At 40.5% G+C, this 27063-nt stretch overlaps 1 long non-coding RNA gene across 3 annotated transcripts in view; it reads right to left on the reverse strand.

Annotated features, from left to right (window-relative positions):
• Window positions 1-25993, reverse strand: part of LOC103879922 — a 53546-nt gene extending 27553 nt beyond the window's left edge. Inside the window, exons 1-3 of one of the 3 annotated variants that reach the window (XR_002518907.2) lie at window positions 25470-25993; window positions 6122-6208; window positions 5709-5760 (exon numbers count right to left, since the gene is read on the reverse strand). This is a non-coding gene — a long non-coding RNA (uncharacterized LOC103879922). The remainder of the gene's footprint in view (window positions 1-5708; window positions 5761-6121; window positions 6209-25469) is intronic. The other 2 variants (XR_004180071.1, XR_640717.4) reach the window with 2 other exon arrangements.
• Window positions 25994-27063: the final 1070 nt, after the last annotated feature.

The raw sequence follows: 27063 nt of genomic DNA on the forward strand, positions 1-27063 counted from the left end.
CATTCTTGTGATATAACTGATATTGATTCCATCATTATTAGAAGACACTTACTCTATACCGGCCACTATTTTAAGCTCTCTGCATGTATTGACATACTGCATTATTACAGTAACCTTATGAGATAGGTGCTATTATTATTCTCATATTTGAGATGAAGAAACTGATGCACCAGGAAGTTAAGCAACTTACCCAAGATCATACAGTATTTGGTGGATTCTGGATTCAAGCCCAGACAGTTTAACCCCAGAGCCTGTGCTCCTTAACCACTTTTTATTTAATCCCTGTTTTACAGATGCAAAAACAGATGGCAAGTGGGGTTACTTGCCCCACATCACAAAGCATGTAAGTGGCAGTGCCAAGATTTACAGCCAGGTCTGTCTGATTTTAAAGGCAAGCTTTCTCTGCTAGATCAAAAAGAGAGTAAATATATTGAAGTTGGACAGAAACTGAGATATATCTCCAGCCTTTACCCTATTGAAAACCCCATCGGATTTAGAGATTAGAAAAAAAAGTAATCCATATACTGTTCCTGCAAAGCAGTAAATCAGCTGGAAAGAAAGAGATGTTAGGTATTTGAACCTATAGAAAACACACACACACACACACACACACACAGCACTTTGCATCCTTCCTCAAGGTGTTCAGGTACCATGTTCGGCTGGATGCTTTATTTATTTGAGCTCTTGTCCTATTTCTTACCACTATCCTGCAAGCCCGAGAGGGCAGCAACATTCCCTGAAGGACCTAGCCCAGTTCCTTACGCAGAATAAGCTCAAATAAAGATAGTGGGATTGGGGTAGACTGGTGTTACATGGAGGTGGCCACTCAGCTGAGATCCTGAGCATCCTCAAACATGATGACTCCAGCAGAAATATCTGCCCATCACCCCACTGAGACATTAAGGAAAGGTGTTATGTGCTAGGTGCTGGGGTGGGCAGCTGTATGCCATGGTTTAGGAAAGTCCAAGATGGGGAGGAGTCTGGCTGGGATTACAAAGAAGAAAGAATTTGGAGGGCGGGGGGAGCAGCAGGGACGGTGGGGAGGAAGAAGTAGATTGAGCAGACAGAAAAGGAGAAGCCCATAAAGTGAAATTGTTCAGCTAATCAGTTACAGGGGACTGCTGCTTTAATACCGCACCCCTCCACCGCAGCTCCAGGGTCTCTGGCCTTTCCCTCTCCCCTCTGTCTCCTCAGCAACCTCCCACACTTCATACCCCACCCATTGTTACAAACAAGCCCCATTAGGGCAGTTTTCCCCACCATTCCCAGCCCTCCCCTCTGAACAGGGCCAAATTAGGGCTTTATGCCCCAGCGCCACCCCTAGAAGCTCCTAAGCTGCCCCCTTCGCCCCTACTGCAGGCTCTCTGACTGGCTCTGCATTGCAGCCTGCAGTCGCTGCACCTCCATGTGCTGCGAACTCAGCCCAGCTCTCCAAGCTCTGATCTGCACTGCGGTGCCGCCCCCGCATGTCTTCCCATTCTCCACTCTGCGCTACTGCTTACAGCTTACATAAGCCCCGTGCACACATGCAGTGAATTCATCTCTATCATTAAAACCCCTGGCGAGACAGTGAAAGCTGAAATGCTACTAGGTGGTCCTCCCCTCCGGAACTGTCAAATAGTCACGCCCTGAAACGACAAACCCAGCACAACAAATACCCTGTGACAGGTCAGAAAGACAGCCTGATCTAACCATGGACAGCGAACTCTTCTTCCTAAGGAAATAGGGACACTTGAGAAGGAGGCCTGTGAGTCAGTGCTTTGACCTCTCTGCTAGCACAGCGCCTCACCCAACCTGCTGCGACAATCGCCAGCCGGGTAAAGCCGGCCAAAATCATCAAATCTACTTTGCCAAGAGAAATGAAGGACAAACTGGTTTGTGCTGAATCTTCTCAATTACCTCACTTCATAGACTGACCTTGTCAGTAATTGCTTCCCGTCTGGCTTTACTAGAATGTTCTACAGTGACAATATTAAGAATTTTCCCTGGGGCCATGGGCTAGTCCCAGTTTCCTGCTGGCGAGAGTGCACGGCGCCAAGATCTCATCCTTTTGCCTCTGACCAGCCACAGCCACTCTGTTGCTTCCCTGGGAGCCTTTCAAGTCTCACCCCAGGAAGCTCAGGCCCTAAAATATCTGCACTTCAGCTTCATGTGGATTCTCCTCGTCTTACAGAGCAAAGATTATCAAGCCCAGTTCACCAATCCATCTGCCCTTGTTAGATGGAATTGAGCCACAGAATGTCTTTCTAATGAGGACAAAGCATTTTATAGAGTAGGGTTCATCACCTGCAGAGGCAGGAAGAAGGAACTGCTTACAATCAACACAACATGCCTAGACTGGGACAGCCAAAAAAACCACATCACCCTCTGCCCAGGACTAACTGCTAAGATTCCTATTTGCTGTGACCATGCTCCCATCCCCAGCAGGATCCAGTTCTCAAAAACTAGTCTTAAATATAGGAACAGATGGGGTATGGATTCAGAGAGGAGAATGAGTGAAGAAAATTAGGTCCATCGTAGGGTGATCAACCACCCCAAGTTTCCCTAGATTAAGGGGAGGACACAGACTTTCAGCCAGGAAAGTTGTGGGGCAGACTGGAACAAGTTGGTACCGCAAAGAAAGGGTAGAGGTGGTAAAGCAATTTCTTCTTGGCAACTTGAGCTTTCAATTGAAAAGAAATCTTTTTTCTTCCCAAAGTATACAAGCCAGTATTTGCTCCTTGGGTATTGGTAAGGAAGAGGACAACTCCTCATGGACATTTTAGAAACTTGATAAGCAAAACCTGATTGGGAATGTAAACAAGACAGCATTACGGGAAAAGGTGTCAAGAAATCTAATGGACTAATAATGTTCAGGACATTTAATCTTCAGCTATGTCTTGTTTATGCCAGTTAGAGTGGCATAAGTCATGAAAAATGACTCCATATCCGGGATGGCATCCTCACACTCCACTCCTGGCTGTCCCCATCCCCCGCCTGAAACTTAGAATAGTAACAGCCGCCTTCTACATGGCATTTACTGGGCATTGGACTTGGTCTTCTAGAAGTAGTCAGCTGCAACCTAACGGAAAGAGCCCTGATCTAGAAGTCTGGACACCTGAGTTCTATTTTCATCTTGGTACCCTCTGATTGTATGACCTTAGACAAGCTCTAACCTTCCCTAAGCTATAAAATGTGGAAAACAGTTCCTGCTCCTCTCCCTCCCCTCATTGTTGTGAGGATTAAATAGGTAGAATAGGCTTCCAATGACTCTTAAAGTCTTAGACCCTGAACAACAATTCCCAGGATGTCTTAAGTCCTAGTTTCCCATGCTGATTCATGTTGTGCCCCAGTATTGGGAGTCATTGGATCTACTCTAGATAACTACTTAATATTTTGGGTATCTTCTCCTGTTCATCTTCATCTTATTGAATAGAGCACCTTGAACTCTGAAGTTAAATCTCTTTCCAGGCCTGTTTTGACACCCCAAACAATCATTCAGTCAGGTATTCAGATGCCTAAAGTGGAGGTGAGGTGGAGGCCAATCTTAACCAGAGGCTAAAAGTCTATAGTGACAGCTTACATAAGGGTACCCGCAGATCAGTGACCTCAGAACAATTTCCAACGCTTGAATTCCTAAGAGCATCAACATTTGAACTCTGAGCAGGGAGTCTAAGGACTTGCGTACCAATGTGGCTCTGCAACTCACTAAGTTCTCTAAACTTCAGCTTTATCATCATTAAAGCAGGGTCAGGGCAAGTAGGGGTCAAGTGCATTCAGGGAATACTAGATATTCTGTCCACTTTGTGGGGATATGAGAATTAAATCAGATGTGGCAAACCTTTGTAAACTATAAAATGGAATACTATGTGTCTTAGTCCATTTAGTGTTGCTATAACAGAATACATGAGTTTGAGTAATTTATAGGGAAATGAAGTTTATTAACTCACAGTTCTACAGGCTGTTCAAAAAGCATAGTGCCAGCATCTGCTCGGCTTCTGGAAAGAGCTTTAGAGCTGCATCATAACATGATGGAGAAGGTCAAAGGGGAAGCAGACATCTGCAAACAGACAAAACTCAAGGGGCATCCTGGCTTTATAAAAACCCACTCCTGTGGGAACATTCCCATGAGAACTAATCCAGTCTGGCCAGAGGGAGAGTCACTCACTACCATGAGAATAGCACCAAGCCATTCATGAGGGATTTTCCCCCATGACCCAAACACCTCCCACTAGGACCCACTGCCAACACTGGCACCTTGGGGGTGAAATTTCAGTTGAGATTTGAAGGAGACCAACTCAAACCATAGCCGCATTTCAATGTGAAAGATTAAAGTAAATGTTTTTTTTTTATTATGGTAAAATACATATAATAAAATTTGTAAGTTTAACCATTTTTGGTGAATAATTTAATGGCATTAATTTTACATTCATCAGATTATGCAATCATCTTCACAATCTTTCTCCACAGCTATTTAATCACACCTAACAGAAACTCTGTACCCTTTAAACAATAAATCCCTATTCCCCCTCCCCTAGGCCACTGGTAATCTCTAATCTATGTTCTTTTTATAAGTTTGCCTATTCTAGATATTTTATATAAGTGAAATTATACAATATTTGTCCTATTGTGTCTGACTTATTTCATTATGTATAATGTATTTAGGTTCCCTCCATATTGTAGCATATATCAAAACTTCATTCTTTTCATGGTTGACTAATACTTTATTGTACATATGTACCACATTTGTTTATTGATTCATCTGTTGCCAGATCATTGGGTTGTTTCCACCTCTGGCTATTGAGAATAATGCTGCAATGAATATTGACATACAAGTATGTGTTTGAGTTCTTGTTTTCAATTCTTTTTCAGAGTGGAATTTCTTGGTCATACTATAATTCTATGGTTAGCTCTTTGAGGAACCACCAAACTATAATATTCTCTATGAGGACTGCATCATTTTACACTCCCACCAGCAATGTATGAGAATTCTAGCTTTTCCACATCCCCACCAATGCTTGTTGTTTTCTGGTTTTGTTTTTTTATAGTCATCCTAGCAGATGTGGTATATAGATTTTTTTAAGGCACATTCTAGTAATACAATCCTCAGACAAAAGCCCTCAATCAATGTATGTATCTGAATTGGGTATCAACTATACACAAATTGCTTCATGTAGAAAATGCTTCTTGAGTAAGGCACACTGCTTATATGCATGGTTCAGGCAAAAGATGAGAAAGCTGGAAATAAAGATGGATGTAAAATTAAATAGGGAAATTTTTCCCAACCAATTGGACAGTAGAAAGACCATTTGCCAAGTGGTTATGAGTGATAAGAAACACTTCTGAGATTCATTGCCTGAGATATACCTGTTATTTATTTATGGTTGCTAGTCAATAAAGCTTATATCACCATCTTTACTCATCTCACCAATAACTTACTAAATTATATTACCTAAATTTTTTTCTGTTGTGCATTTTCTGAGATGTACCACATACATACCATGGTGAAATCCTGCCTTTGTAAACTGCCCTGAGCCCACTTACGTATATCTCCATTAAAGTTCCCTGGAATGGCCAAACTAGGTTTTTTAATTTGAATAATCGAGGTTATATTCATTGTCTTCATTTCCCTCTTTCTCAATTTCTCTGTTTCCTCATGTTTTAGTACACTGTCATCTTTCTTTTGTCAAGGAAAAGATATGAAACAAACCTCCAGGCTCACAACTTACCAGCTGCATTTGAGTGTTTCTTCTCAGATCAATCAATGTCCAGAAAGGCTGGCTAGGAAAGAAAGTAAAGTATGAGAAACTTCAGCCACTTGAAGTCCAAAATGAATTTGAAGCATCTCTGAAACTATAAGCTATGTCAAAGGAAAATCAGACTATAATTAAAAAAAGAAAGAAGTAGGCCATTATCCACAACATTGTGTTTACCATGTAAAGGAGGAACCCAGGATTTCCAGGAAATAAGTAAATTGTGAGTAATTTAAGAACAGATATTCATACCTTATATACCTGCAGGTGAGAGACTTCTATTTGTCTTTTTATATCTGTTCTTTATTTAACTTCTCTTATTTTTAGTTGGAAAACAATTACATAGAATAAAGACTGAATTTCCCATACTTTCTTGCAGCTGAACTTACCTATATTCTTGGGGTTATGCATGCAGCTTCTAGAAAATGTCTTTTGAAGGAGGAAACACATCTTTTTCTTCCTTTTTCTTCTTCTTGCTGGATGGAAAGTGGATGCAAACTTGAGAATTAAAAATGAAGAGAACCTGGGTTCCAGGAATCTCATACCAGCCTTGGCCTGGTTAACTACTGATTTTGTCCCTAGATGACAGATAAAAAAAAAAATCTGTCTAGTTTAAGCCACTATTATTTTGGCTTTTTGGTCACTTGCAGTTAAACCTACTCCTTAGCAATATACCCCTTCAACCTCTGGAAGAATACCTTGCAATCAATCAACAGCTGCAATTATCACACTTACAATGGAGTAAACAGATATGTTGGGGCTGTTGCCATTCTCACATTTTTGGAAGGCTCAGTGTTTTGGAGTGTCAAGGAGATAGCAGAGAGAATTGAGGCATGATTTATTTTAATATGGTGAACAGAACATCCTGAGGGAAATACACACCCATATATACATATACACGCACATATATGTGTGTGTGTGTATATATATATATGCATGCACACACTCACACATAAATATAATGTCTCCATAGACAGATAAAATACCATTCAATGGCGAGTGCAGTGACCAGGGTACAAATATAGGCACTGTCACTGGATGGTGGAAGCATGAATTGCTGTGATCTTTTGGAAGAAATTTGCCAATATGTATCACAGCCTTCTCTAAGGAGAGAATGTGAACAAAGAGTGATGGCCAAAGTTTTCATTGTAGCAGTAGATATACAGAAAGTTTCTGAACCTAAGGGTTCCAACAATAAATGCATGTGTTGTGAAGTGTCAGAGCTGGCAGTTAACTGGAATTTTTTTGGTTTTGTTTTTGTTTTTTCCATGAGTTGATTTTCATCAAAGAAAGAGTTTCTCAGAGGTTGGACATCAAGCAATAGAGATGAATAGACGGTAGACAATGAGACATGTGCCTCCGACCAGGCCCATAGATCAGTCTAGCCACAAGGGAGAGAGAATGACCCTCAGACACTAAAGTAACTGTTTCTATAAATGAGACAGAGAGGCCTGAAAACTCTGTTTAGTACTCAGGGAAGAAGTTAGAAGACTTATTGCAGAGCGTTCTTCACTTGGCGAAGAACCTTGGTTGGGTTCAGCACAGATGGATGAAGATGTGCCTTGGCAACCTGAGAGTCTGCAGCTTTAGGAAGATGGGGAGGCCTAACCTAGGGAGACAAGCCAGCATCACCATGTCGGGTGCCAGCGTCTGTGGTAGTGGGGAGGTGCTGCCCTCAAGCGGCTGTTTGAACAGTAAGCATCAGCAGGTGGCCTGCAGTGGAAGAGCAGAACATTTGTGAGCTCACCTGGGGTATATCTTAACCACACACTCCAATTTCAGTTCTCCCTGGGTCACATGCCCACCTGCATATTCAGTTCTCCCTGGAAGAACTGAAACAGGGTGTGTGGCTAAGATATATGCAGGTGGGCATATGAGCCAGTGAAACGTGTAGCCACAGGCTAGGAAACAACCTAGATGCACAATGATAGAAAAATTAGGTAAATTATGGTTTGTCTTATAACCTGTGAGCCTGATATTATCTGTGGATGTTCCGTATTCTTTCTGTCCTTCTAAACTTTCCCCTTGTACGACAGAGGCTGAAAGCATGGAAACCACGTTTCTCAAGGGCCTGTTTGAATATCATTGGCGTGGCACTTTGTGAAGTTTGCAAAGCAGAAGAAAAAGCGGGCCATTGCTTTGCTTCTAGTAGAAGATCTAGGCATGTGTCTGGGTGTCAGCGAATGGCTGATGTGGGGGTTTGCCAGCAGCTCCCAGGTTCTGCAAGCAGCTCAGCTCAGTAGTAGTGGTATCACTGCAATATTTGTGTTTCTAGATCTAGAGCCTTCCTGACCATTGCTTCCTTCCAATGGGAGGCATATATAAAGGTTGTATAAGCCTTATTCCCTATGTCAAATTCCTTTATAGTGAAAAAACTTAGAGTGGCTTCTATTTTCACAACCAAAACTTAACTGATCCAGCACAGCCTGTTGGTTAAGCACCTGAACTCTGGTATCATTCAGACTTGGTTCAATCCCAAGATCTGTTTTAAGTGTAGTGAAACCTTGAACAAATTCCCTCACCAAACTTTGCCCAGTTTCTTCATCTGCAAAATGGGTTCATGAACATGCCTACCTTGTAGGACTGTCACATGGGTTAAATTATATCATATAAATTAGCACCCATAAACATTAGATATCACCATTATTGAATATTGTATAATAATTGCATTAAAGTAGTATAATAGTAGATGGAAAGGGAAGAAAACAAATTCATGTACAGTATAATCTCAACTACATGAAATATACCAATGGAAAGGTACCAAAATGTTCTCTCTCTGGGGTCTACATATGATTCTATTTTCTTCTGTATTTTTTTATATTTTTTAAATGATCTACAAGAAGTATTATATACTATTTTATAAAAGGAATAATATGTAATGCTACTAAAATAGCCTACAGTGAAGTTACATAAATATACATTCAAACCTCAGCATCACTCACAAATTCAATGCCTCATGCAAAGAAACACACTCAACTAATACTGTTTCCTTGGTATCTAATACTCATCATCTTTCTGAAGTTTTTTTCCTATCAGCCCAAGACCAAGTAAATATTGTGGTAGCCTCAGATCTGGGAACAGTAAACCCCCAGGTCAGGGAATTTGCAACCAGTGAATTCTGGAGGGAGGAAGTATGTTTGTGGAATTATTCTGGGGAGACTGCTTCATTCTTACCACAAATACGAAATGACTACTTCTGTGGCAGCTGTGATATTCCATTCAGGAGAAGTTTGTTTCAGAGGTGTCATTGTTTGTTTTAGTTAGCCCTTATATTATTTTCATTAACTCTGACAGTTCCGCAAGACGTGGAAAGCCATACTTTCAGGTTTATGCCTCCTTTTCTCACAGCATCATTATTAATAGCACCCCCTTTTGCTTTTGAAAATGTCTGGGTTTAGATAATTATGCATATGTATGTGTACCCAATTCAAGACTTGCCCAAATAACAGCGAACCTTTGGATTTTAAATAAAGGTCTGTATACAGCATAAAATTGCTCCTTAGCATAAAATTGCTCCTTAGTTAACTACCCCTAAACAGCATCTATTTCGTTTTTTGGATGAGTTTCCTGGCTTGTGAAGTTGCAGCCCACTTCCAGCCCACCTGAAAGCACCATACATTTTTTATATATATATGTGTGTGTATATATATATATTTTTTTTTCTCCAACTAAAATACCTCTTGGGGTACTGTCCTCAAAAATGAGTATTTTATTTAAGAAAATAATAGTTTCTTGAATATCTGTATTTATATTTATATCTATGTAGCATGCCCGCCTGCTAAGAAATTCCAAGCACTGTAACTCCACAATCATGTCTGTCTCTTCTCTGTATCACCAGAGACTCATACAGCAGCAATATGTAGAAAGTCAACAAACGTGGACTGAATTGAACCAAACTTGCTGTGAGTTACCAAAAAAGAGATGACAGAGGACTCATCTTTGGGTTTATCCATTAATCATATTCACAGATATTGTTTCCCGATTTATCTTGAGAATAAATGTTCTGGTGGGAAGTTTTATTTTTTAATTTCCTCCTTGTGATTTCATTGCACTTGTAATCAGGTCAGCCTACAGCACAACTATCATCCATCAAATGAGTCATTGGGCTGAAATAAACAAAAGATGCTTAACACAGAGATATTACCTTTGAGCTTATTAATGCAGTGCAGAAGAGAAAATATGTGTGTGGCATGATTTTTACTTGTTGATGCATGATCTTTATAGCCTATAACATGAACCTTCGTTCTTCTCCCATTACCTGTGCTTCCTTTCTTTGCCTCTCTACATGAGCATGTGGACTTTTTAGCTTCAAGATAATTTATATGAGGAAGGCATATGGATGCTCGTTAGACTGTAAAGGGAAAGGAGCCCATCCCTAAAATGTCCTGCAAGCATTCATGGAAAGCTCAACAATAAGACAGTTCCTTTTATCAAGTGCTAGATGAGTGCTACAGGATCTTATTTATTTATTTATTTATTTATTTATTTATTTATTGAGACAGAGTTTTGCTCTTTTGTGCAGGCTAGAGTGAAGTGGCACGATCTCGGCTCACTGCAACCTCTGCCTCCCAGGTTCAAGCGATTCTCTTGCCTCAGCCTCCTGAGTAGCTGGGATTACAGATGTGTGCCACCAGTCCTGGCTAATTTTTGTGTTTTTAGTAGAGATGGGGTTTCACCATGTTGGCCAGGCTGGTCTCAAACTCCTGACCTCAGGAGATCCACCCTCCTCGGCCTCCCAAAGTGCTTTGATTACAGGCGTGAGCCTGGCCCTGTGCTACAGAATCTTAAAGGGAAAAGAGAGAAAATGGGCTTCTGAGTTAAAAGGAGAGGAGTCATGGGTACGTGAGTCATGAAATAAGTTATGGATAATGAAATGAGCAAGAGGATTGCTCTCTGGGCCAGGACCATACTATGCAGATGGATAGCAATTTCTGCTAGAGTTTTAGGCCCCTAGCGGAAATTCTGGAACCCCTAATGGGGCGTAAAAGCAGTAGGATAACTCCATAGTTCAGAAATAGAGGAAAGAGTCATGTGGACGTGATTTAGGGATGTCACAGTGACGACCAGTGTGGAACAATGGGTACCTGTAAGCACCAAAGTCGGAATGAGCTCTTGTTAGGAAGTGTCAGCTTTATTCACATCATCTGAGACTTAGACTCAAGTCTAGGGCTAGAATGGCAGGAGGAAGAGGAGACTCCAAATTGAGTGAGACTATGTTGTTCAATCCTAGTGAAATGGGCTTGAAAATAACATTAAATAGAGATTTGGAAAACAAAGAAAGTTGTTTCTTGCACACTTTTGCTTGTCAACTGAAATATATATTTGCTATATATGACTCTCTGACAATCTCAGAAAATGGCAAATTCACCAGCTGTGAGTACTGCTGGCTTGCAAAAGGAATAAGAGAGGCCCTTAGCTCCATGGTCTATTGTCGGTACTGCCATGTATGGGACTTATCTGCGTAGTTTGCCTTGCAAGAGAGGGCAGGGCAGTAGGCTTCAAGTCACAGAGCAAGATCAGCCTGAATACTTTCCTTTTGTAAAAGTCCCCTGGATACAACTTTACCCAATCCAATTTGGGCTGCAAAATTGGACAGTAAATTTCAGAAGAGCAGCAGCTTTACCTGTCAGACTGTTAACTTACAATTTGCCTCAGCTCCTCCTGAACCCGATGAATGATCTTTCCTGTTGTGCTTCATTTTACATTTCTTTTCCCAATCTAAGCATGAAAGAGGAGGTGTTAGAGCGGGTAAAATGAAAAAAGATAGTGGGACGGCAGGCATTCCAGAAATCAGCACGTATGAACCCTTTATTCATGTAACCCATTGTCACTGGGTATATAATCATGCATTGTCAAAAATAAGTGCATATTTTTTAGTTTTTATGAAAGTTTGCCTTAATGCATTCTTTATTACATTGAATTTACATGCCTGTCTTTCTTGCCAATCTCAAGTTTGTTAGCTAATTTCCCACATGAAGGGACCCTGCCATGTAGAAGGCAAAGGCCTGCCAGGAGAATGAAATAGCAGCAGAACTGACTTGCTCTCTAAAACATATTGCAAACATCAGCCTGGAAAACAGGCAGACTGTGTCATCATAAATCTCCTTTTCTCAATTCTCTTGAAATAAGAGTTGGCCAATCCTGTTCAAAGCACCCATGAATCATTTTGTAGGCATCTCCTGGGTGGAGAGAAAAATCTCACTAAAATCAGAATTATTGAGTAGCATTTATGATTTGTCCCTTTCCCAGCATCTCAGGGGTGCAATGGAACCTACCAATCATAGCAACTGGCCACTTACTCACTGGAAGTGAAGGTAAAGGGTTTCCATTACATTGAGGCAGGACAAAATTGAAAATGTCACCTCACATTTTTTATTTCATTGGTTTTTCTTTTTCTTGTGGTGGTAGATGAAGTCGTAGATGAGGAAGGGGTCAGCCTCTGAAAAAAGTTTCCAGGATTGCTTCTAAGAAAATCAGTAATGGAGATGTTTTATATTAGCTATAATACAATTTTGTTTTGTCTTTTTACTTCTTCAGTCAAATTAATCAATAACAGAATCTTAAATCTCTGGTTTTATAACCCTTAATATTTTTAGAGGAAAGTATGAAATTACATGTGATCCCAATTCAACTTTTAAGAAATCACAGAGGCATGAAGGGAAAGCAAAAGAGAATTTTTTTTCTATTTTCAACTCCAGGAAATCTGTCGATGATAAGACCATAGATTTTTTTTTTTTTTTTTTTTTACCATTGTGTGTTCTCTAGGTTTACTATTATCATAATTTTACCTTTTATGTTTTGAGGAGGAGAAATTTGTAAGTACTGGTGAGAAAAAATGCTTTAAAACCGTATACTCTTTAAGAACTGTGGCCTACTGGGATACCTGGGACCGACTGGAAGTATGATCAATGAGAACTAAGACTGAAAGGAATCTGTGGTTTTCATCAGACTGAGTAACTTGGGTCTAACCCAGTTGAGTCAAAAATGATAGGAAATGGAATGTGCGTAAGTCTAGGTTCTACACATTCTCCGTGAAGGTCCCTATGCTCTTAATATGAATTTTTGCCTCAGCTTATGCCTAGATGAGATTCTATCATCTGATCTGACGGAACAACGTTATAATGAGATGTCGGCAGTGGTCTCATCTCATGGTGAGGTGGAGGTGGCAACACCCCTCCCACTAAGCATCTACTTCCATCCCCTGATCCACAACAGTGCCAGTGAGGCTGAGAGTGGGGTGAAATTAGAAAAATTGAGAGAAAGAAGAAAAAACTTATATGGGATCCACAATTGGCACCGAGATATATGCAGAAATTGCTAAAGGACTCCCTTTGCTTTAGGGGCTGTGGGGAAAAGGCTGTCACTGAAGTCAGGTGGCAGTGAGAGACTGTAGGGCCATGGGACAGAATCTGACATTTTAAAAAATAACTCCATTATGATGAATACACTTAGCAACAAAGTCTCAAAGCAGGAGAGGAGTCACAGTTTCTACATTCTTTATGACAAAGCTGTTCGGAAATTGCCTTAACTCAGCTGCCCTGATATACACACATGAGGCTAGGAGAAAAGGGACTGTGGAATTTACTGAAAAATGATCCTCTCTTTAACATGTCAGGGCTCAAGCAATTCTCTTGTGGGACCCTCCCGATTTCTAACAACTAGAGGGAATGCACTTTCTCTTTCTTATATCCAAAGAGCATCAGGAGCCCACGTCAATTGCCAAGGATCTACACCATGAGATGGATTCAAGCAGGAGAAAAGCAGCACTCAGCTTGGCACATACCTCACAGAATACGGAGGAATAGAGGTTCCACTAATAATGAGGGCAGCTGGTTCCCACAGCAACAGAAGCCACAGGGAGATATAAGAAGGACTTTCAAGGGTAGGCGTAAAAGATCACTGGAGAAGTTGCAGAAATACCTGGGGAAAGGGGCTTAGCAAGAGGTTCAGGTGAGGCATTAATTCCTGGCAGTCCCAGCATTAACACTGCTAGGACAATATCATAACTAAAAGCTGATGATATCTGGGACACTAGGGAACATAACACCAGAAAATGGAGAATTCAAATTGTCTCCGTTTGCAGATGACATGATTGTATATTTAGAAAGCCCCATCATCTCAGCCCAAACTCTCCTTAAGCTGATAAGTAATTTCAGCAAAGTCTCAGGATACACAATCAATGTGCAAACATCATAAGCATTCCTCTACACCAATAATAGACAAACAGGGCCAAATCATGAGTAAACTCCCATTCACAATTACTACAAAGAGAATAAAATACCTAGGAATACAACTTACAAGGGGTGCAAAGGACCTCTTCAAGAAGAACTACAAACCACTGCTCAAGGAAATAAGAGAGGACACAAACAAATGGAAAAACATTCCATGCTCATGGATAGGAAGAATCAATATCATGAAAATGGCCATACCGCCTGAGGTAATTTATAGATTCAATGCTATTCCCATCAAGCTAGCATTGACTTTCTTCACAGAATTAGAAAATCTACTTTAAATTTCATATGGAACTAATCCTAAGCAAAAAGAACAAAGCTGGAGGCATCATGCTGACTTCAAACTATATCACAAGGCTACAGTAACCAAAACAGCATGGTACTGGTACCAAAACAGATATATAGACCAATGGAACACAACAGAGGCCTCAGAAATAATGCCACACATCTACAACCATCTGATCTTTAAGAATCCTGGCAAAGACCAGCAATGGGGAAAGCATTCCTATTTAATAAATGGTGTTGGGAAAACTCATCAGAGTGAACAGGCAACCTACAGAATGGGAGAAAATTTTTGCAATGTATCCATCTGAAAAAGGTCTAATATTCAGAATCTACAAGGAACATAAACAAATTTACAAGAAAAAAACAACTCCATCAAAATTGGGCAAAGGATGTGAACAGACACTTCTCAAAAGAACACATTTATGCAGCCAATAAACATATAAAAAAAAGCTCATCATCACTGGTCATTAGAGAAATGCAAATCAAAACCACAATGAAATACCATCTCATGCCAGTTAGAATTACAATCATTAAAAAGTTAGGTGGGGCACACCCAAGATGGCCGAATAGGAACAGTTCCAGCCTCCAGCTCCCAGCATGAGCAACACAGAAGATGGGTGATATCTGCATTTTCAACAGAGATACCAGGTTCATCTCACTGGGGCGTGTTGGACAGTTGATGCTGGTCTGCAGGTGCAGGCCGACCAGTGAGAGCTGAAGCAGGACAAGGCATCACCTGGGAATTGCAAGGGGGAAGGGAATTCCTTTTCCTAGCCAAAGGATATTGAGACACACAACACCTGGAAAATCGGGTAACTCCCACCCTAATACTGCACTTTACCAAGTTCTTAGCAAACAGCACACCAGGAGATTATATCCCACACCTGGCCCAGAGGGTCCCATGCCCATGGAGCCTCCCTCATTGCTAGCACAGCAGTCTGAGATCTAACTGCAAGGTGGCAGTGAGGCTGGGGGAGGGGCATATGCCATTGCTGAGGCTTAAGTAGGTAAACAAAGCTGCTGGGAAGCTCAAATTGGGTGGAGCCCACCACAGCTCAAGAAGGCCTGCCTGCCTCTGTGGACTCCACCTAAACAAAGGGCATAGCTAAACAAAAAGCAGCAGGAACCTCGGCAGAGGTAAACGTCTCTGTCTGACAGTTTTGAAGAGAGCAGTGGATCTCCCAGCACAGAGGTTGAGATCTGAGAACGGCCAGACTGCCTGCTCAAGTGGGTCCCTGACCTCTGAGTAGCCTAACTGGGAGACATCACCCACTAGGTGGAGACCGACACCTCACACCTCACACGGCTGGTTATACCCTTGAGACGAAGCTTCCAGAGCCAGAATCAGACAGCAACACTCGCTGTTCAGCAATGTTCTATCTTCTGCAGCCTCTGGTGCTGATACCCAGGCAAACAGGGTCTGGAGTGGACCTCAAGCAAACTCCAACAGACCGGCAGGTGAGGGTCCTGACTGTTAGAAGGAAAACTAACAAACAGAAAGGATACCCACACCAAAACACCCATCAGTACGTTACCATCATCAAAGACCAAAGGCAGATAAAACCACAAAGATGGGGAAAAAGCAGTGCAGAAAAACTGGAAATTCAAAAAATCAGAGTGCATCTCCCCCTCCAAAGGAACGCAGCTCATTGCCAGCAAGGGAACAAAGATGGACAGAGAATGACTTTCACAAGTTGAGAGAAGAAGGCTTTGGTCGATCAAACTTCTCAGAGCTAAAGGTGGAACTATGTAACCAGTGTAAAGAAACTAAAAACCTTGAAAAAAGATTTGATGAATGGCTAACTAGAATAACCAATGTAGAGAAGTCCTTAAAAGAACTGACAGAAATGAAAGCCGTAACATTAGAACTACGTGACAAATGCACAAGCTTCAGTAACGATCAACTGGAAGAAAGAGTATCAGCGATTGAAGATCAAATGAATGAAATGAAGCAAGAAGAGAAGTGTAGAGAAAAAAGAGTAAAAAGAAATGAACAAAGCCTCCAAGAAATATGGGATTATGTGAAAAGACCAAATTTTATGTCTGATTGGTGTGCCTGAAAGTGATGGGGAAAATGGAACCAAATTGGAAAACACTCTGCAGGATATCATCTAGCAGAACTTCCCCAACCTAGTAAGGCAGGCCAACATTGAAATTCAGGAAATACAGAGAACATCACAAAGATACTCCTTGAGAAGAACAACTCCAAGACACATAATTGTCAGATTCACCAAAGTTGAAATGAAGGAAAAAATCTTAAGGGCAGCCAGAGAGAAAGGTCGGGTTACCCACAAAGGGAAGCCCATCAGACTAACAGCAGATCTCTCAGCAGAAACTCTACAAGCCAGAAGAGAGTGGGGGCCAATATTCAACATTCTTAAAGAAAAGAATTTTCAACCCAGAATTTCATATCCAGCCAAACTAAGTTTCATAAGCGAAGGAGAAATAAAATCCTTTACAGACAAGCAAATGCTTAGAGATTTTGTCACCACCAGGCCTGCCCTACAAGAGATCCTGAAGGAAGCACTAAACATAAAAAGGAACAACAGGTACCAGCCATTGCAAAAACATGCCAAAATGTAAAGTCCATCGATGCTAGGAAGAAACAGCATCAACTAATGAGCAAAATAACCAGTTAATATCATAATGACAGGATTAAGTTCACACATAACAATATTAATCTTAAATGTAAATGGACTAACTGGTCCAATTAAAAGACACGGATTGGCAAATTGGATAAAGAGTCAAGACCCATCAGTGTGCTGTATTCAGAGACCCATCTCACATGCAGAGACACACATAGGCTCAAAATAAAGGGATGGAGGAAGATCTAACAAGCAAATGGAAAACAAAAAAAAAAAAGCAAGGGTTGCAATCCTAGTCTCTGATAAAGCAGACTTTAAACCATCAAAGATCAAAAGAGACAAAGAAGGCCATTACGTAATGGTAAAGGGATCAATTCATCAGAAAGAGCTAACTATCCTAAATATATATGCACCCAATACAGGAGCACCCAGATTCATAAAGCATGTCCTTAGAGACTTATAAAGAGACTTAGACTCCCATACAATAATAATGGGAGACTTTAACACCCCACTGTCAACATTAGACAGATCAACGAGACAGAAAGTTAACAAGGATATCCAGGAATTGAACTCAACTCTGCACCAAGTGGACCTAATAGACATCTATAGAACTCTCCACCCCAAAGCAACAGAATATACACTCTTCTCAGCACCACATCACACTTATTCCAAAATTGACCAAATAGTTGGAAATAAAGCACTCCTCAGCAAATGTAAAAGAACAGAAATTATAATAAACTGTCTCTCAGACCACAGTGCAAACAAACTAGAACTCAGGACTGAGAAACTCAATCAAAACTGCTCAACTACATGGAAACTGAACAACCTGCTCGTGAATGACTACTGGGTACATAACGAAATGAAGGTAGAAATAAAATTGTTCTTTGAAACCAGTAAGAACAAAGATACAACATACCAGAATCTCTGGGATACATTTAAAGCAGTGTGTGGAGGGAAATTTATAGCATTAAAATGCCCACAAGAGAAAGCAGGAAAGATCTAAAATTGACACCCTAACATCACAATTAAAAGAACTAGAGAAGCAAGAGCAAACACATTCAAAACCTAGCAGAAGGCAAGAAATAACTAAGATCAGAGCAGAACTGAAGGAGATAGAGACACAAAAAACCCTCCAAAAAATCAATGAATCCAGGAGCTGGTTTTTTGAAAAGATCAACAAAATCGATAGACTGCTAGCAAGACTAATAAAAAAGAAAAGAGAGAAGAATCAAATAGACACCATAACAAACGATAAAGGGTATATCACCACCGACCCCACAGAAATGCAAACTACCATCAGAGAATACTATAAACACCTCTAAACGAATAAACTAGAAAATCTAGAAGAAATGGATAATTTCCTGGACACTTACACTCTCCCAAGACCAAACGAGGAAGAAGTTGAATCCCTGAATAGACCAATAACAGGTTCTGAAATTGAGGCAATAATTAATAGCCTACCAACCAAAAAAAGTCCAGGACCAGACGGATTCACAGCCGAATTCTACCAGAGGTGCAAGGAGGAGTTGGTACTATTCCTTCTGAAACTATTCCAATCAATAGAAAAAGAGGGAATCTTCCCTAACTCATTTTATGAGGCCAACATCATCCTGATACCAAAGCCTGGCAGAGACACAACAAAAAAAGAGAATTTTAGACCAATATCCCTAATGAACATCGATGCAAAAATCCTCAATAAAATACTGGCAAACCGAATCCAGCAGGACATCAAAAAGCTCATCCACCATGACCAAGTGGGCTTCATCCCTGGGATGCAAGGCTGGTTCAACATATGCAAATCAATAAATGTAATCCAGCATATAAAAAGAACCAAAGACAAAAACCACATGATTATCTCAATAGATGCAGAAAAGACCTTTGACAAAATTCAACATCCCTTCATGCTAAAAACTCTCAATAAATTTGGTATTGATGGAACGTGTCTCAAAATAATAAGAGCTATTTATGACAAACCCACAGCCAATATCATACTGAATGGGCAAAAACTGGAAGCATCCCCTTTGAAAACTGGCACAAGACAGGGATGCCCTCTCTCACCACTCCTATTCAACATAGTGTCAGAAGTTCTGGCTAGGGCAATCGGGCAAGAGAAAGAAATAAAGGTATTCAGTTAGGAAAAGAAGAAGTCAAATTGTCCCTGTTTGCAGATGACATGATTGTATATTTAGAAAACCCCATCGTCTCAGCCCAAAATCTCCTTAAGCTGATAAGCAACTTCAGCAAAGTCTCAGGATACAAAATCAATGTGCAAAAATCACAAGCATTCTTATACACCAGTAACAGACAAACAGAGAGCCAAATCATGAATGAACTCCCATTCGCAATAGCTTCAAACAGAATAAAATACCTAGGAATCCAACTTACAAGGGCTGTAAAGGACCTCTTCAAGGAGAACTACAAACCACTGCTCAGTGAAATAAAAGAGGACACAAATAAATGGAAGAACATACCTTGCTCATGAATAGAAAGAATCAGTATTGTGAAAATGGCCATACTGCCCAAGGTAATTTATAGATTCAATGCCATCCCCATTAAGCTACCAATGAGTTTCTTCACAGAATTGGAAAAAAATTACTTTAAAATTCATATGGAACCAAAAAGACCCCGCATTGCCAAGACAATCCTAAGCCAAAAGAACAAAGCTGGAGGCATCATGCTACCTGACTTCAAACTATACTACAAGGCTGCAGTAACCAAAACAGCATGGTACTGGTACCAAAACAGATATATAGACCAATGGAACAGAACAGAGCCCTCAGAAATAATACCACACATCTATAGCCATCTGATCTTTGACAACCCTGACAAAAACAAGAAATGAGGAAAGGATTCCCTATTTAATAAATGGTGCTGGGAAAATTGGCTAGCCATAAGTAGAAAACTGAAACTGGATCCTTTCCTTACTCCTTATATGAAAATTAATTCAAGATGGATTAGAGACTTAAATGTTAGACCTAAAACCATAAAAACCCTAGAAGAAAACCTAGGTAATACCATTCAGGACATAGGCATGGGCAAAGACTTCATGTCTAAAACACCAAAAGCAATAGCAACAAAAGCCAAAATTGATAAATGGGATCTAATTAAACTAAAGAGCTTCTGCACAGCAAAAGAAACTACCATCAGAGTGAACAGGCAACCTACAGAATGGGAGAAAATTTTTGCAATCTACTCATCTGACAAAGGGCTAATATCCAGAACCTACAAAGAACTCAATCAAATTTACAAGAAAAAAACAAACAACCCCATCAAAAAGTGGGCAAAGGATATGAACAGACACTTCTCAAAAGAAGACATTCATACAGCCAACAGCCACATGAAAAAATGCTCATCGTCACTGGCCATCAGACAAATGCAAATCAAAACCACAATGAGATACCACCTCACACCAGTTAGAATGGCAATCATTAAAAAATCAGGAAACAGGTGCTGGAGAGGATGTGGAGAAATACGAACACTTTTACACCGTTGGTGGGACTGTAAACTAGTTCAACCATTGTGGAAAACAGTGTGGCAATTCCTCAAGGATCTAGAACTAGGAATACCATTTGACCCAGCCATCCCATTACTGGGTATATACCCAAAGGATTATAAATCATGCTGCTATAAAGACACATGCACACGTATGTTTATTGTGGCACTATTCACAATAGCAAAGACTTGGAATCAACCCAAATGTCCATCAGTGACAGACTGGATTAAGAAAATGTGGCACATATACACCATGGAATACTATGCAGTCATAAAAAAGGATGAGTTTGTGTCCTTTGTAGGGACATGGATGCAGCTGGAAGCCAACATTCTCAGCAAACTATTGCAAGAACAGAAAACCAAATGCCACATGTTCTCACTCATAGGTGGGAATTGAAAAATGAGATCACTTGGACACAGGGAGGGGAACATCACACACCGGGTCCTATTGTGGGGAGGGTTCGGGTGGAGGGATAGCATTAGGAGATATACCTAATGTAAATGATGAGTTAATGGGTGCAGCACCCCAACATGGCACAGGTATACATATGTAACAAACCTGCACGTTGTGCACATGTACCCTAGAACTTAAAGTATTAAAAAAAAAAATTTAGGTAACAGGCCGGTGCAGTGGCTTACACCTGCAATCCCAGCACTTTGGGAGGCCAAAGCAGGCAGATCACGAGGTCAGGAGTTCAAGACCAGCCTGCCCAACATGGTGAAACCCTGTCTCTACTGAAAATACAAAAAATTAGCCAGGTGTGGTGGTGGACGCCAGTAATCCCAGCTACTCCGGAGGCTGAGGCAGGAGAATGGCTTAAACCCGGGAGGTGGAAGTTGCAGTGAGCCCAGATCGCACCACTGCACTCCATCCTGGGTGACACAGCAAGACTCCATCTCAAACAACAACAACAACAAAATCAGGAAACAACAGATGCTGGAGAGGATGGGGAGAAATAAGAATGCTTTTACACTGTTGGTGGGAGTGTAAATTAGTTCAACCATTGTGGAAGACAGTGTGGCATTTCCTCAAGGATCTAGAACTAGAAATACCATTTGACCCAGCAATCCCATTACTGGGTATATACACAAAGGATTATAAATCATTCTACTATAAAGACACATGCACACATATGTTTATTGCAGCACTATTCACAATAGCAAAGACTTGAAACCAACCCAAATGTCCATCAGTGATAGACTGGATAAAGAAAACGTGGCACGTATAAACCATGGAATACTATGCAGCCATAAAAAAGGATGAGTTCATGTCTTTTGCAGGGGCATGGATGAAACTGGAAACAATCATTCTCAGCAAACTAACACAGGAACAGAAAAACAAACACTGCTTGTGGTCACTCATAACTGGGAGTTGAACAATGAGACTGCATGGACACAGGGAAGGGAACATCACACACAGGGGCCTGTTGGGGAGTGGGGACCTAGGGTAGGGATAGCATTAGGAGAAATACCTAATGTAGACGACAGGTTGATGGGTGCAGCAAAACCACCATGGCAGATGTATACCCATGTGACAAACCCACACATTCTGCACATGTATCCCAGAACTTAAAGTATAATATTTTTTAAAAAAGGAAATGGAGAATTCATGTACCAGTTTTTATTCCTCTGATAGTTATAACTTTATAGCTAATAGCTTTACATAGAGAAAATATAAGTTCACAGCCACAGAAGGAGAACTAACTTGAACCAACCATCTCACCCCAAAAATGTGTAACTCTGAGGAAAAAATGACATTTTTTTAGTTGCTTGGTAAATATTCTTGAAGATCTATGCGTGTGAGTGTGTGGGTGTGTGTATATGTGTAAGAATGTTTCTGTGTGTTTCGTGTCCTGAGACATATTTAGTGCCATTTAAAACAAACCAAAACATTAATATGCTTAAACATAGATTTTAAAGCAATGCAAATGCCAAGTCACAACAGATTTTAGTTAAGCCAAATAATTAATTTAAAAAGTAAGAGATCCAGACCTTGAGAACCTCTACTGCTGACTACGGAGGTTCAAATGCTTTGTTACCTGGCACCTGGCAGAGATTTTGCTTCCCATACTTCATATACAGAGAGTCTGAAAACAGATTAAGCATCCTCCTTGAATTTTATTGCTGTTTCCAAACCGCTATTTCTCCTTTACCCCGACCTTCCCCACACAGAGACTTTGAAGATAAGATCTTGAGGTAATACTACCAGAAACCAGATTCCTCTCCTGTTGCAGCCCTCTCCAGAATCCAAACATCCTGGCCTTCATTATTTGAATATTTTAGCATGTGGTTCTCATCTCTCCATCATTACTTCTACTATAATTCTTGCTGATTTCACTATCCATGCAGACTATTTGTTTTTAAATATTGGTCTGATCTCTTCTTTCCACCCTATTTCAGTTCCAAATATGATCATATTTACACCATCTCTTCTGCTAACCATCCCAGCCACTATCGTCTCTTGCATGGATTATTTTAATAGTCTATCTGGAATCTCTCATGACCATACATTGTCATCACCAATGCATGGCATCTCATGCGTTACCTTGGTTCCTGGCCAGCGCGCCCTATCTTTGTATCTCCTTCCTTCTTGTATCTTAATCCCAACATTTCTTCAACACCACTAAGTCCCCAAATATTTTGACTTCACCACCTTTGCACTGACTACCACTCCCTAACATCCTCGCTCACCTGCTTTCCCAGCTTAGTACATTGAACTCCCTTGTATTAACACCAAAATGCTCCTTTGTCTCTTCCTCCCTCCTTCCAGCCTGTTTCACATTTCCCTAGTTCTGTAGCTCTGCCACTCTTCTAGATAAGCCAATTTTGTTTCTTCTTTCTTTCCAAGCTAACAATGCATTTCTTTCCTCCTTCTCACTCTCAACTGATGACCCTGGAAACAGTAAGATCCATCAAAAGCAAGCCCCTCATGCTTCAACCACCAAACCTTCCAACCCCACATGAAGCTCTTCCTCTACTTTTTCTACATTTGCAATGGATCAACCACCCACTATCCTTTCTACAGGCTCTTGTTCACTGGTTTTGGTAAGGAGGTAGAGAAATCTAAAACTTTACACATTGTTTAATGGTCAAGTGAAATGATACGGTCACTTTGGAAAACAGTTTTTCACTTTCTTAACAAGTTGAACACAGACTTACAGTAAGACCCAGCAATTCCACTGCTAGATATCTACCCAAGAAGAATGAAAACACATGTCCTCATAAAGACTTGTACATGAATATTCACAGCAGCATTTTTCATATTAGCCATAAAGTAGGACTTTCCAAATGCCCATTTACTGGTAAATACATGAACAAAATGTGGTATATTCGTGTAATGGAATACTATTCAGAAACAAAGAAATAGTGCCACGTGGTACAACATAGATGGGTTTCAAAAATAGGATTCTAAGTGAAAACAGGCAAGACTCAGAAGACTACATATATCAATTCCATTTATGTGAAACGTCAAAGAAAAGCAAATCTATGGGGACAGAAAGGAGATTAGTAGCTGCCTGGGACTGGGAGTGGGAGAAAGAATTAAATGCAAATGGGAATGAGGGACCTTTTGAGAGTGATGGAAATGTTCTGAAACTGGTTTGTTGTGACAATCACACAGCTCTGTAACTATGCTGTAAACATTAGTTGTACTTATAATGTGGATAAATTTTATGGTATAAAAATTATAGCACAACAATGTTGTTTAAAATACAGACCCAAAAAGTACCAAAAAAGATCATTTTTACACCATCTCTTCTGCTAACCGTCCCAGCCACTATTGTCTCTTGCCTGGATTACTTTAATAGTCTAACTGGAATCTCTGTTTTTACCCTTGACTCCTTAGAGTTCATTCTTTATGCGGCTAGCAGAAAAACAAATTGCATCATAGCCTTGCTCAAACAGATCCAGTGGATCCTCCAGATAACCCCAAAGTCCTCCCATGGCCAACAAAATCCTGCAATGTTCCATGACCTCGCTGAGTCCCCTTATCTGACTCTCCTCTCTGTCACCAGTCCTAGCCACACGGGTCTTCTTGCTGCTCTTCAGCACATCAATCATACTCTTGCCTCAGGACCTTTGCATACTCCTCCCCGCTTATTCTTCCCTGAGATATCTTCACAGCCACTCTCTCACTTCCTTCAGGTTTCCTGCACATTATCAGAGAAGACATCCCTGACCACATTCTATTTAAAGTAGAACACTGCTCCTTCCTCCCTTTACCCCCACATCATCCCTATCCTATTACTTTGCTTTGTTTTTCTTTGTAGTATTCATCACCTCCTGGCAACACTTTGATTGATGTGTGTGTGAGTGTGCGTGTTGTGCACTTGTGTGTTGTTCCCCATGACCACCCCATCTACAAAGAAGTTCCATGAAGAGAGGGTCTGGCCTCTTGTCTATTTGCTCATCGCTATATCTCATTTGATTCCTACAAGCACCATGTGAGTTAGGCCATCTTATTTACAGAGAAGGACAATGATGCTCAGGGAGATTTAGCAGTTTATTAAAGGTAACTCTGCCAATGATTATCCAAGCTGGAATTTAAGGCCATGATGTCTGACTACATTGCCATGGAGCCACACACTACACCAAATCCTACACTGACTACACCCAGAGAGCATGCCAAGAAAAGCAGTTAAACCAAATCCCATTGAATAAAGTTTTATTTATTCTCTTCCTCTGAAATCCTAGAAAATGGTCTTAATGATTTTGAATCCCTTGATTTTTTTTTTACACCGGCAAGATCTATGTAGTACTAAAATAAGAGGTGCAGTTGCAATGCTGGCTTCCCTACACTTGTTCCATCCTGTAAAGAAGCCAACCTTGAAATAAATCTATAACCTGAAATAAATACATTTCCTATAACCTGAAATAAACACATTTCAGAAAAATTAAAAATTCCAAGCACTTACGTAAATCCAATGTAACATTAAGACTAGACGGGTAGGAATATTTACGATGGGTGATACCAATTCATCACAATCTCTTTCTTCCTCCAGAGCATGATCTGTTACCCCTCTTCATAGCAATCCGTGTGGTTTATTTGTGTAATCAGTGGATAGCTACACCTTTTTAAATTGTGTCTTTGCTCAAAAGCTGTACCCACAAAATGTAGTCAAGAAAAGAGTAAAATATTTACTTACACTAATTCTTATCTCAATGTCAGAAGACTCTGTTTTTACAGTTTCCTTTCTTCTATATCTTCTTTTATATTTTAGAAATCTTCCCAAGATACACAGGTACTTATGAACACAGTTGTTATCCCAGGACTCTCTAAGCGTATCAGTGCCAGAGAGAATGAAAGGAACAAGGAAAGGTGGTTCTCAGAGTAACTGACAGCATAATCCACCCTCTAAAACACACTGGGAAAACTGTTACTAACTCGAATGATATGCCTATCCTTTTCCCAAGTTCTGAATATACAGAGATGGTGCTGTACAAAAGATAATGCTGCTCCAAGAATCACACCAATTACTCGGAAAGATAAGCAGGTATATCCTCCCTAGTCTCTTCTCCTGAGTTCCAGGAGGTAAGGAACAAGAGGATGGAGCTGAGGCATCCATCAGTAAAGTCATCGCTATGGTTTCTATTGGAAGCAAGAGTAAGTATCCTACAGCCAACCCCAGGCAGGAGCTCAGCACAAACCTAATATGATACTTAAAAAACAAATGCATCATGACATGATCATAGCCAATAGAGGCAAAGCTGATTCCACATTTCAGGTTTGCTGTTGTATACCAATCCAAGGCCGTCACCAAGGAGAGAAAAGCCTTTCTTTTCTTAATCTGCAGCTGTCTTTACCAAGTAGCTTTAAGTTATTTGCAGAAAATTTATACAGAATCTCTGCAGTTGCTCCTGCAAGACACTGTCATGAAGTGTCTTTAGTCAGAGTCTGCTGTGAAGGCTGTTGGCAATGGTAGCAGGGCACAGAGTCCAAGCCTGGACATCACTCATGCATCCTTCTTCAACAAGAGGATAAGGGAAACACTACATTTGCACATAACACACCGAATCACATTTATTTGATAGGCGCTGGAGTTAGAAATCATTCACCTCGACCTTATCCTTGTGGATAACCCCCAGTCTCTTCACTGGCTCTGGATTTGGCTGTGCTAACCGAGGGTGATTTGTCTCCTTATCATGACATTTTGACTTCTGTGACTATATTCAGGTCATCGGAGCTTCAAACACAGAATGTTTACTGGTGTCTTGAGGGAAAACACAGTGCAAGAGTCACTGTAGTTTTGCCTGTGTTTAGTAAAACCTACCCCATCGAATTTCAGAGAAAGCTAAGAATTTGACTGGAGGAAGATATCACAAATCAATTAGAAAAGGTTTATCCATTGTCTCCACTGTTCAGTGCAGCCAGGGATCTGTTTTACATAGAATGGACACTCAATAAGTGTTTGTAGGTGTGTTTTGTTTACATCTTTTCGAATTATAAAAATTAGAAAACTCAATACAGAACATTTGAAACACACAAAAGAAAGAACTCTGGCTGAGTTTTTACCATGGCTCTGTGGTCTGTAAACTTTGCAACCATTCCTGCCCTTCCTACCTCATCCTGCCTGCCTTTGGCTGCGAAGTTTTAGTGGATTAATAGAAGTAAAAATGTTTTTAAAAGGACATTTGTGAACAGGAGCACTTGATGTTCTTTCAGGCCATCCAAATAATATGCCAGCAGAGTGTACTGGGATCTTTTCACTTTCAAGTAACATTTCTTTTTTTTTTTAATTT

This window comes from Papio anubis, chromosome 1 (assembly GCF_008728515.1).
Source record: "Papio anubis isolate 15944 chromosome 1, Panubis1.0, whole genome shotgun sequence".
Classification (NCBI taxonomy): Eukaryota; Metazoa; Chordata; class Mammalia; order Primates; family Cercopithecidae; genus Papio; species Papio anubis.